This window comes from Xyrauchen texanus, chromosome 10 (genome assembly GCF_025860055.1).
Source record: "Xyrauchen texanus isolate HMW12.3.18 chromosome 10, RBS_HiC_50CHRs, whole genome shotgun sequence".
NCBI classification, from domain to species: domain Eukaryota; kingdom Metazoa; phylum Chordata; class Actinopteri; order Cypriniformes; family Catostomidae; genus Xyrauchen; species Xyrauchen texanus.
Genome location: NC_068285.1, coordinates 32,308,784 through 32,322,048, shown reverse-complemented (window position 1 = coordinate 32,322,048; position 13,265 = coordinate 32,308,784). Strand labels below are relative to the sequence as shown.

The 13,265-nt window shown below is 43.6% G+C and overlaps 1 long non-coding RNA gene across 1 annotated transcript in view; it reads right to left on the bottom strand.

Moving 5' to 3' along the window:
• Positions 1–483: 483 nt before the first annotated feature.
• LOC127651052 (uncharacterized) overlaps positions 484–13,265 on the bottom strand; it is a 29,861-nt gene continuing 17,079 nt past the window's right edge. The window contains exon 3 of the long non-coding RNA XR_007971498.1: positions 484–668. This is a non-coding gene — a long non-coding RNA (uncharacterized LOC127651052). The remainder of the gene's footprint in view (positions 669–13,265) is intronic.

Here is a 13,265-nt window from a genome sequence, read left to right as displayed (position 1 = left end):
CCTGTTGCTCAAGTCTGTGGTCATGAAGTCATTCGAGAGACTGGTTTCACTTTCACATTCACTGAAGGACATCACTTGACCCCTGCTAGACCCACTTCAGTTTGCTTACCGAGCAAACAGGTCTGTGGATGATAATGTCAATATGGGACCGAATTATATCCTGCAACACTTCAACAGACCTGGGACTTATGCAAGGATCCTATTTGTGGACTTCAGTACAGCCTTCAATACCATAATGCCTGATCTTCTCTCCCCACTTTCCGTGCCGACCCCAATCTGTAGATGGATCACCAGCTTTCTGACAGGCAGCAGCTAGTGAGACTGGGAAAACTCACATACGGGACCCTCACTATTATCACTGGTGCTCCTCAGGGATGCGTTCTCTCTCCACAGCACTTCTACCTGTACATGAATGACTGCAATGCAAAGGACTCTGTCAAGCTTCTGAAGTTTGAAGATGACACCACGGTCATTGCCCTCATCCGCAATGTTGATGAGTCTGCATACAGATGGGAGGTTGAACAGCTGGCTGTATGGTGCAGTCACGACAACCTTGAGCTGAACACGCTCAAAACAGTGGAGATGATAGTGCACTTCAGGAAAAATCCCCCAGCACTGTGGCAGCAGTGTAGTCATTCAAGTTCCTGGGTTCTACCATCTCTCAGGACCTTAAGTGGGACACCCACATATATTCCAATGTAATCTCATGTACATATGTAAATTCACATATTTAATTCAATAACTGTACATACCCCTACCTTGCACATACATTACCACTTGCACCTGTACATATGCCATTCTATGTTATATGTCCCATTATTTATACTCTTGTTTAATATTATGTGTCTCGGTGTGCACTTTCTCCTATCCCCCAAAAAATCCTTGTGTATGTGAAAACACTTGGCAAAAAAAGCTAATTCTGATTTTGATTCTGATTCTGATCAGAATACAGCTTAGCACATTCTCCAGTTGTTGTTTTTTTTTTTTTTTACAGTAATCTGCTGTAAGGCTGAACAGAGAAACGTCTCGGGTTACATGTGTAACCCTTGTTCCCTGAAAAAGGCGGAACGAGATGTTGCGCTGCTAAGCGCTACGGGGAACAATCTTGCATTGTGAGCAGCTGTGAATTTGTGTGAAACACGTCAATGAACATTGACCTGAATTTATAGCCTCAGCTGGTGAAGATCATTAGATGCACCTGTGGCCAGGCTATAAAACAGCGTAACCCGAGACGTTCCCTTTACAAAAGGCTTCACTACGATGTTGCGCTGCTAAGCGCTATGGGGAACGCAATACCCACGCCGCCGCACTTGGGGCTGTCCGGACCCCTATGGTTGTGCAGTGTACTCACAAAAACGCGAGAGGTCTCAGACATGAGCTTGAGATGTCGACTCAAGGGCATAAGAGCCCGGAGTAGCATAAACATATAAACCATAAAATTTTGATGAATGTGTGCGGAGAGGACCAGCCTGCCGCATCACAAACTTGTTCAGGCATGAGCTGAGATGTCGACTCAAGGACATAAGTGTCCGGAGTAGCAAAGCATCTAACCCATAAAGTTCAATGAATGTGTGCGAAGAGAACCCTATCGCAACACAAACTTGTCATAAAACTGATGAATGTGAGCGGAGAGGACCAGCCTGCCGCATCACAAACATGTTCAGGCATGAGCTGAGATGTCGACTCAAGGGCATAGGAGCTCGGAGTAGCATGAACATCCAAACTATAAAATCTGATGAATGTGTGCGGAGAGGACCAGCCTGCCGCATCACAAACTTGTTCAGGCATGAGCCTGTCATAAAAACTGAAGAATGTGCGCGGAGAGGACCAGCCTGCCGCGTCACAAACTTGTTCAGGCATGAGTTTGGGATGTCGACTCAAGGACGCAAGAATCCAGAGTAGCAGAAACATCTAACCCATGAAGATTGATGAACGTGTGCGGAAAGGACCAGCCTGCCGCATCATGAACGTGTTCAGGCACGAGCCTGCCATAAAAAACTGAAGAATGTGCGCGGAGAGGACCAGCCTGCCGTGTCACAAACCCGTTCAGGCATGAGCTTGGGATGTCGACTCAAGGACGTAAGAGCCCGGAGTAGCATGAACATCCAAACTATAAAATCAGATGAATGTGTGCGGAGAGGGCCAGCCTGCCGCATCACAAACCTGCTGCAGAGGGACCCCTCTAGCCAAGGCTATAGAGGCGGCGACCCCTCTGGCGGAGTGAGCCCTGACACCTACTGGCGAAGCTTGACCGCGCGCCTCATAGGCCAGGGCAATAGCATCCCTCACCCAATGTGACATAGTCTGCTTGGTAGCGGCTGCCCCGTTGCGGCCCTCAAAGCAGACAAACAATTGCCCAGACTTACACCACTGGCTAGTGCGGTGGACATAAGTTTGAAGGGCACGGACTGGGCAGAGTCCGTGAAGACTTTCCTACTCCAGCGTTAAAAACGGCGGGGAGCAGAAGGCTTCCAGAGTGACAGGGTGTAGTGTCGAAAAAGGCACCTTAGGAAGGTAGTCAGGATGAGGATGCAGGATAGCTTTGGCCATAACTGGGGCAAACTCTAAACAGGCCGGCAAAACAGACAGAGCCTGTAGATCCCCGATTCTCTTAAGAGAGGTAATCGCCACAAGAATAACCAGCTTGAGAGTCATAAGTCTATCAGATGCTGACTCTAGATGTTCAAAGGGGGTTTCGGCCAGACCCTCCAGGACTATTGCTAAGTCCCATGAGGGAGTTCTGGTCCTAACAGGAGGCCTCAGTCGCCTGGCTCCACGAAAGAAGCGAGCGAGTAGAGGGTGCCTCCCCAAAGGCGCCCCGTCCATCAAGGCGTGGCAAGCCGAAATGGTGGCCACATAAACCCTGAGAGTAGCGGGGCATATGCCTGCTGACAGTTTTTCCTGCAGAAAGTCCAGAACTGAAACAATTTGGCAGTTAACTGGATCTGCACCATGTAAACTGCACCACCTTTCGAAGAAACCCCATTTATTGGTGTAGATTCTTCTGGTAGAGGGAGCCCCTAGCACTAAGAATGGTCTCGATAACTTCAGGCGACAGCCCTGTGTTCCTCAGTTGGTACCCTTCAGGGGCCAAACATGAAGTTTCCACAATTCGGGCCGGGGATGAAATATCGTCCCCTGTGCCTGAGACAGAAGGTCCCTCCTGTCCGGAATCACCCAAGGCGAGCCGTCGAGGAGAGATATAATTTCTGAGAACCAAATCCTGTTCGGCCAGTGAAGCGCTATCAGTAAGAGGCAAGACCCTTGCTGGCTGAACTCTGGCTAAGACTCCGGGAGCAGAGAAACTGGGGAAAAGCATACAGACACATTCTGGGCCATGTATGCGCTAACGCGTCCAGACCCAGGGGGCTGGGTGACTCAGAGAGAATTAGAGGGACATTACGCAGTCTCTTGAGAGGCTGAAGAGGTCCACTTCTGCTCTGTAAAATCTCTCCCAAATTTGTTGTACTACCTTGGGGTGGAGTTTCCACTTGCCCCTCGGTATGTTTTGTCTGGACAGCAAATCTGCTCCCACATTTAGGCGTCCAAGGATGTAAATTGCCCTGAGTGACAGGAGCTTGCCCTGGGCCCAAAGGAGAATCCGACGTGCCAGCAAATTCAGGTGGCGAGAGCGTAGACCTCCTTGACGGTTTATGTAGGAGACTGCTGCTGTGTTGTCCACCCGCACAAGGACATGGCAGCCTCTCAGATGTCGGAGGAAGTATTTCAGGGCCAGAAATACCGCCATCAGCTCGAGGCAGTTGATGTGCCAATCGAGCTGATGACCCTCCCATTCCCTTGGGCTGGACGACCACTTAAGATCGCACTCCAACCCGTCAGGGAGGCATCTGTCGTTAGCATCCTGCGACGACATGACGCATCGAGAGTGGGACCCAAGGTAAGGAACCGGGTCTGAGCCACATAGAAAGGGAACGAAGCGCTCGGCGCGTAAACCTTATTTGCCTTAGGGGACGGGCCCTTGGATGAAATCCCCTGGCTTTTAGCCACAGCTGAAACGGTCTCATATGGAGAAGGCCCAAAGGAATCACTGTGGACGCAGACGCCATGAGACCTAGTATTCGTTGATACTGATGAACAGTGCAACTTTGACCTAGCCTGAGATTGCTCAGGTAGTTCTGGATGGAGCTGACATGAACGGGAGACAACTGTGCCCGCATCGTGAACGAGTTCCATATAATCCCTAGATAGGTAATTTCCTGGGTTGGAGCAAGAACGCTCTTCTAGACGTTGAGTCTCAGACCCAGAGAACCTAGATGAGCCAAGACGATATCCCTGTGCTGAACTGCCAGTTCTTGAGATTGTGCTAGTATCAGCCAGTCATCTAAATAATTCAGAATGCGGATGCCCTGGAGTCGCAAAGGAGCCAGTGCTGCATCCATGCATTTCGGTGAATGTCGTGGGGTGATAGGGCTAGGCCGAATGGAAGAACCCGATACTGGAAGGCTTCGGTCCCGAAGCGAACCTCAGGAACTTCCTGTGCTGTGGCAGAATTCCAATATGGAAATATGCGTCCATGAGATCGATCGTGACCAGCCAATCGTGATGTTGGATCTGAGACACGACCGACTTGACAGTTAGCATCTTGAACTTGATCACCCTGACCGAGCGGTTCAAGCGAAGATCTAGAATCGGACGCAACCCCCCACATTTCTCGGGAACCAGGAAGTATCTGCTGTAATAGCCTGACTCTTTCTCTGGAAGGGGAACATGTTCTATGGCCCCTTTTGCCAAGAGATTTTGCAGTTCTTTCCACAGTAGACATGCCTGCTCCGGTCTTACTTTGAAACGCGGAGGGCGGCGAGCGAATTGAATTCTGTCTTTAGAACCCACATAGAAATACCTGGCAGAAGTTTTCACGCTGCCAGGTTCTCTGAGATGGGTACTAATTTCAACACTTCCTGTTGAGGGGGTGTTGAGTGTTCCGTGTCCTGGACTAAGGCAGGAAGCAACGGTACACCCAACTCTTTGTTGGAAGCCTCTATCACCCGAAACACCAAAGGCGGCGGAGTGAAGAGGTTTCAGTGAGGGTATCGGGAGGGCGAAGTGGATGATACACGCCCGTCCCGAGGGATCTACCCTCACAAAGTTGGGTACAAGAACGTCAGGGCTTCTTTCTTTTAGAGATCACAGCCCTGAGGTACTTCTTGGGCTGGCTGCTGAGGGCTGACGAGCCTGTCCCCAGTCCCTACGAGGGGAGCACGACTCGCCACGCTCCGTTTTTGAGCCTCTCTCCTAGCAGAGGCGGGCGAGACTGGGTGGCCGACGGCCCGCCCCTGAGTGCTGGCGAAGAAGAAACTGCCCAAAGGCTTCCTCATGGCTTTTCACCTCCTGGAATCTGGAGATAACCAGTATTCATGGCGTCTCGAAGAGACCAGAAGGCGAAACCGGGGCATCTATTAAGAAAACTCTGTCCCTATCTCAGATGCCTGACAGGTTAAGCCATAAATGCCTCTCCGTACTGACTAAAGCGGACATAGACCGGCCAATGGCACGGGCTGACTGCTTGGTCGCGCGGAGAGACAAATCCGTAGCTCGACGAAGCTCTGAAAAGGCCTCTTTGTCGAGAGTTTTACCCGCACTCAGATCTTTTAGCAGGTCAGCCTGGTACACCTGTAACACAGCCATGGTGTGCAGCGCAGCACCAGCCTGACCTGCCGCTTGATAAGCCCTCCCCACTAGCATGGAGGTAGTCCTGCATGGCTTAGAGGGAGAGCAGGTTTTTCAAGGACGATGCCGAACCCGGCAGAGATAACCCGCAAGTGTCTCTTCGACCGGCGGCATCCTCGAATACCCTCAGCCTCAGCACCCACGATAGTCGAATATAACGACGTCGAGGGCACGTGAACGCTGAGGTATAAGGGTTCCTCCACGAACGAGCAAGCTCATCGTGGAGGTCATCGAAGAAGGAAGGGACTGATGAGGTGTTCCCTTCCCTTGGCCATCAGACAGAAATCTATCCTCTAATTTGGAGCGTTTGGGGTTTCTTGGTCACGTGGCCAGTCTAATTGAAGTCTGGCCACAGCACGAGTCACCACATCGAGTAACTCCTCAGAGGATTTTGCATCATTTTTTGAGTGCTCTGATGTGGGTAACTCGAAATCTATAGACCCAAGGGAATCGAGGTCCCCCTCCTGAACTGAAGAGGCGCGGGCGTGCTTCAAGAACACGAGAAGGACCAGCCGGATCTGGGGAGAGAGCGAGCGAAAGGGACACACCCGTCTCTCGCTCCTCAGCCAGATCCATACGAGAGCCCCACAAATGAAGTGCGGGTGCTGGCTCTCGGAAGTGAGACGAGCGCGAAGCATCCCTACCGAAAGAAGGTCACAATGCGCGCACCCGCCCCGCCCCAACGCGAGAGCTGCGTGCTCTTCCCCCAAACAAACAAAGCAAAACTCATCATGAGACGTTGACAAGGAAACACGAATCGTTTGCTCTGTTTCTCCGTCATTCTCTCTTTTTTCTTTTTTATATATAAATATATATATACTCTTTCAGAGCAGAGAGAGAAAGTAAGAAAGTTCTGCGCACTGCCACACAATTTCTAACTCATAACAAAGAGGGAAGAAAGTTTTCTAGCAGGTTGTGAGACACACAGCATAGTATGCTCTGAATGAAAAATATCTGTCGACACGCTGGTGACGCCTCTATTTTATAGCCTGGCCACAGGTGCATCTAATGATCTTCACCAGCCGAGGCTATAAATTCAGGTCAATGTTCATTGACGTGTTTCACACAAATTCACAGCTGCTCACAATGCAAGATTGTTCCCCGTAGCGCTTAGCAGCACAACATCGTAGTGAAGCCTTTTTTAAAGGGAACATCAAATCTCTACATTTCCAATGGTTGTTCTTGGAATTGACAATTGACCACAGTGCACACGGGAAGTCTGACATAACTCTCCACTGGAATATGTGATGCCAACACCAGTGCCTCTGTCATTCTCTGTCTGGGTCATCTATGAAGGGAGAGAGTGTATTTGAAAATGTCAGCATAATTAGTATCTGAGCTGAAATTGTTAGGTCTATGACACTGGAATAATAAATTATATCACAGTGTTAAGCAGATCAATGGAAAGGAGGAGGCGAGAACCGGCCTGGCGATATAAACAATATTTTAATGAATAACTTAAATAAAAGACAAACACACATGATGGACATGTCCGTAAACGATCTTTCTCTGCCGCACCACTGTCCACAATCAGCCTTTATCCCTCTCGGAGGCTTAATTAGCCTGATAAGGGACCGGGTGTGTATGATCACGACTCGGCCCCGCCCTCCACCATGTCACACACAGGTAGACAGGAGACCGCCTTGGGAACCACTGAGTGAAAAGGGCTCGTTTTATAATGTCAGTTGGCATATTGGTATGTGTGTGATTATTAAAGCTTACAAAAAGTAGTGATTGCTTTCTAGAGTCAGCACAACATGTGTTAGTCATTTTCCGGCCAATGTGAATTTCAGCTGTTGCGTCTACTATGGCTGTACGCTTAAAGCTAAGTGTTTAGGTCATGTCAACCTGGCTGGGATGGCACACCGTGGGATAATACTCATGCGGATGATGATATGAGATGATCCACCTATGGAAGAACTAACTTCCAAGGTGAGGCCACAACATAGATTGAGGAGCTGCAACTAACTGTACTGTGGAGACCACTTTCACTCTGATGTGTTTTCAAACTAATTATACATTCTTAAAACATTTAATGCCTCATGTGTGCAGTATGAAGGCCAGTTTCAAGATGTATGCATCTCACATTGTATTTGGGCTCATTTTAATAGGAAGCATCTGCTATTTTTATATACTGCTTATATTTCATGAAGTTACCAGCGAAAACGTGACAAAAGTCCACATCTATTTACAAAATGAACTGTGCTTTCATAGCTTTTACTCAACATATATTTGGTTTGTGAGTGAAACAATATGCTTGTTGTATTCTACTCGAAACCTTTCTGAATTGTATAATGTTCCAACCATTTAAATAAATGTATGGTGTACAGTAAGCAATTTATTTCCTAAGTGAGGAAAACAAAGCACTCATGACTTCCCAGTAAATTAAAAACATCTGTTAGGAGTTGGTCACAGTGCCCATATGCATTGTAAATTTCAGCCTCTAAGTGTTAAAACAACCCCAACTTGTGTTGGTAAACCACAAGTAGTAACATGGAGAATCAAAGTCCATAAATTTTTTTTATGATATATTACATCTATTAGTATTTAAGTGACTCAAGAGCAAGCATAAAGTATATGCATGATTTATTTGATCTCTGCATGGCAGGCTTCATGTATAATATACAATATGTCTAAATCTCAACAAAACTACATTGCTTTTGTTTATTTATATAATGTACAATTTTTTTCAGAGACAAAGGCATTTTCCCTTAATACATTAACATTTTGGCTGTGTACTTGCAGAATGATGCAGACACACCAACACAGAACTAAAGATGCAAACAACCTATCAGGTTCGATGCAGAAGTTGTTTTTTGGATTTTATGGTATATGTTTTTGTTGCCTTCTCCTGTACATAGCATTGTAATGAATGACCTAGATTACTGCGATTTCTCTAAGGAAAATAAAAAGAAGAACTACTCTTTTCCGTAATTAATAAAGGTATACTGAGACCCTACAAATACATATTTTAAGTACCGCTAATTTCAAATACTAAACATGCAGCACATCATCTTGAATATTAACCATGGCTATGCAAGGCAAATATAGCTAATGGCTCATTGTTCACAGTTTTGCCATTATACATTCCCCCAAAGGCTAGATTTATATAGCATTTAAATGGCTTTAGAATAATCTCTTCATCTGAGGTAAAAAAAAGTACAGCTAGCACAGCACCAAACCAAGGACCTGCTAATGGAGGACTGCATGAAAACAATTAAAGTGCCATCTAATTAAACTGTCTAATATGTATATTGCAGCCATTACAGAGGCTGATTTGAAGACAGAATGTGTGCATTAAGACACATTAAACTGTAATTGAAGTGGTTTCATTAGACAATGACTGGAGTGAAAAAGTAAACAAATAAATCATGGTTTTCTGTTCTGTATTCGTGCCTCCGCTTGCGGAACAGAAGCTAATAGAAAAAAAAAAGTGAACATTGGTCCTTGATGAAGTTGGTATTTGGCATTTGCAACATATTTTCATGCTACTTTCCCTTTGATAAATCCACTGTGTTTGCAGCTTGCCCACACTAATAAATAACGCAAGATAAAATATTGTGAACATCAAATCAGTTCTCAGGATAGTCTGATGAAACTGGAGGTTTTCCAAAATGCTTCTCTTTGTTCAGACCATAAATTGGTCCTTTAAAAAGAAAATCTGAAAAACAAAAAACAAAGCAAGAGACGAAGAGAGACAAGAGGTCAGAGTTTGGCTGGTTTAGCTCCTGCTGGCAGTCATAGATGTTGTAACCACACCATTATGTGGCCAAAAAACATCTTTCTCCATTGACAGATGCAGTGTATTTTGACAATATTGCATTTGTTTTTGCAAGCAATATAGAAATGTCAAATAATTCATTATATTCTTGTACCTTTGTCATCACAGCTTCTGTATCTGGAGGGTAGTTGCCAGTGAAGGGCTTGCAGTGCCATGTTCTTGTAGTGACAATCAGTGTTTTCAGGATGTCAGCTATTAGTCACATGGCATTTCTGGCTCAGGTGATTGGCTCAAAAAAAAAAAATTCCCCCTGGAACTAAGTTCCTATAGACCATTTCAAGGATGTAAACAATAACAAAGGAATTACAACTCTTCTGTGCATGTCTTAACCTGAAGCATTTCAAGTAGCTGCATTTTTATAACCCAGAACTGTCAAAATAAAACGATTAGCACTGTAGTGCATACTTTTAGAGTCTAACTACAACAGAACAAACAAGATATGTGCAAAAATGGAAAATAAACATTGAGATGACATTACTGCATCGTTTAAATATGACTCGGTCAACAACTTCTCAAAGAACATCAAACGTTTACCTCAAGTGACTTAACCAGACGTGTTGTTGATACTGAGCGAGTGTACGTGAGAGATATGAAATTGTATTGTAGTTTAGATGTTCACAATTATTTCCTCAGCAGCAAGTTCAGGAATTTTGGATCGCTCCTATAATAATCAATGAAGCAGTGAACGCTGTAAGTGTGTGATATTTAATTATATAAAACATTCCTTGTGACTCTTTCTTCTGTACTAGCTTATAAACTACTCCACCTACTCTGCGAACTTGGCAGTGCAATACTGCAGTGTTGACTTTTGTGTGACAAAATGCATTATTTTGTAAGCTGCTTTGAATAAAAACGTCTAATGACTAAATGTAAATGACTTGCACAGCTTCATTCGTTATAATAGGTATGATCTTTAGACACTTTTAGAGTCTGTATAGAAGTACTCTTACTTAACTAGCTAGCTAAACTCTACCTTTCAAACTTACTATTAGTTTGCATACATTTTGTTCAACTAAAAGAGATGAGACATATTCTACAGTTAGTTTTGTATGTATCCAGTTGTCTGGCTTCATTGCAGCGCTTCATGCATCCATTTGTGGTAGTATTTATTTATTTTGACAATATAAACACTTTAATTTCTGTTAGTTCCATGCATCCATAGAGCATCTAGCACTGAACAACATGGTCCACATTTTAAAAATGACATATTTAAAAATCACCAGATATTATAAACATATTTGAAAGAAACAGAAATAGAGGGAGGAATAGAAAGAGACCAAGAGCAACAGAAAGAGAAAAGAAATAAAGGGAGAGAGAGAGAGAGAGAGAGAGAAGAGAGAGACCATAGAAAGTAAATGAATCTGGCCAAGTACACAGATGACAAAGCAATTGTTTACTAGACCTTTTAAAAATATAATGAAATGCTTTAATTTAACTCGTTAGAATCCGAAGCCTCGAATGGTAGCCCATTTGTGTGTGTAGACTAAAAGTATGATATTTTACTCATGTCTTTATCACAAAATCACTGATGCCTGATTGTCAAGTCAACTTCATCAAATGGACATTTGAATCCGAGACTGAACTCTCAGCATGGCTCTGGTCTCCTGCAGTCAGTCTCAAGAGAATAACGAGGACTCCACACAATGGGTCTGATTTCAGTCCTTAATCAAACAAATCGACAGTAAATGCCCTCCTGATTTAATGGCACTCTCAAATAATTGCAGTGGTGATTTTTGCTGAAGGGGACTTTACATGTACTTGATGCAAATGGAAAAATACCTATGAACACTCATATTGATGTGAGAGTGGGTTTGATTGAGCTGATGTCTTGTTACTTCCGATTAAAAGTTTCAAAACCAAATATGTTCTGTCAAACATTTTCTATCAAGTCATAGACCATCTTTGCAATGCTCTTGGGAGACTACAGTATTCGTCATTTTTATATACATTAATATATATATATATATATATATATATATATATATACACACATATACACATAACTATACACACACACACACACACACACATATATATACATACACTACCGGTCAAATGTTTTGAAACACTTACTCATTCTTTATTATAATTTGTTTTTATCCACATTTTAGAATAATAATAAAGTCATCAAAACTATGGAACTATGGGAATTATGTTGTGACTAAACAAAATCCAAAATAAATCAAAACTGTGTTATATTTTAGCATCTTCCAAGTAATCACCCTTTGCCTAGAATTTGCAGACATGTACTCTTGACATTTTCTCAACCAACTTCTTGAGGTATCCCACTGGGATGCTTTTTAAACAGTATTGAAGGAGTTCCCATCCATGTTGGGCACTTATTGGCTGCTTCTCTTTATTATTTATAAAGATATATTTATATAACCTTTTGACCGGTAGTGTAGGTGTATATATATAAATGAACATACTCATGTCATTTTTATTTATATTGCACTTTTCACAACACACATAGTTTCAAAGCAGCTTTACAGAAAAGCATGCTTTAACAGAACATGAAACTATATTATCTATAAAGTCTTAGTCATCATTGTGTAATTGGAAATTGTATATAAAAATATATAATTAAATGGTTAAACAATAATTGTACTTAGAACCCCAGTGAGCAAGCCGACGTGACTGTGGCAAGGAACACAAAACTCGATAAGATTTTGGTTAATGGAGAAAAATTACCTTGGGAGAAACCAGGATCACTAAGGGAGCCAGTTCCCCTTTTGCTAAACAGCATAAATAAAATTCCAATATTACTTATTGTCACAACTTGTGGTTGAGATGATGGAGAGGCATTGGATCTAATTGCAGGTTTTAATAAAGAAGACGAAGCGATATAACAACGTGGCATGCCATAAACAGACTCAACAAACTATCATAAGCTTTACACTGACAAGAACTGACAAACAATGAATAAAACTGGAGGGTATATATACACAAGAACTAATGAGGGGATTGAAGACAGGTGAGGATGATGTGGCGGAGTCCAGGGGAAAACTTCAAAATAAGAGTCCATGGCAAACATGAGGGAGACAGAACATGATACTTATATATAGTGCAGGTCATGGGTTAAAATGTGTAATCTAAGTACGTGTTAAAGGCCAGTGTTTAAACAAAGATTTTGTTTGAACTGTAAGATTAATGACTAATGTCTTTGAAGTCCATCCTGGATTCACTGCAGATATTCACATATATATGATGCATTGTCCTTTTTTTAGTTGGCTGATGAAGGCTTTTGTTGGCAATTCATTGATAGGCTATGTATTCCTTGAGTGTAGATCATCAATAAAAAAAGGTGGTGCAGGCAGAGATCACTGAGGTGCATCGCAGTTCAAACGGCAGGCCATTCCGGTGAGGTTCGGTGGGGTCCATCCTAAATCCAAGGTTCAGGCAGTTGCATATGACGTATCTGATGTCTTACAGTTGGAGTCGTCATGAGTTCATCCTCTGAAGTCCATCGTAAAAGACTGAAGTGATGTCTGGCTAGCACTGGCTGTAGTTTGTCATCATCCTTTTAGCAACATGTAGCAGTGGAGTCCCACACCAAGCAGGTACGGAGCTGGATCTGGCCGGCTCTGGTAATCTCGGGATATGAATCCAGGTTGAGATAGAGAAAAGAATAGAATAATTTTAGCGTAGATGCCATTAAATTTATTGCAGAGTTATTATGAGAAATTTTTTGAGAAATATTTCTGGTTCTGGCAGACCTAACTAAAGCAGCCTAATTGTGAGTAGATGGATAAATTAGGTGTATGCCTGTCTAAATAGATGAGTCTTTAGTCTAGAC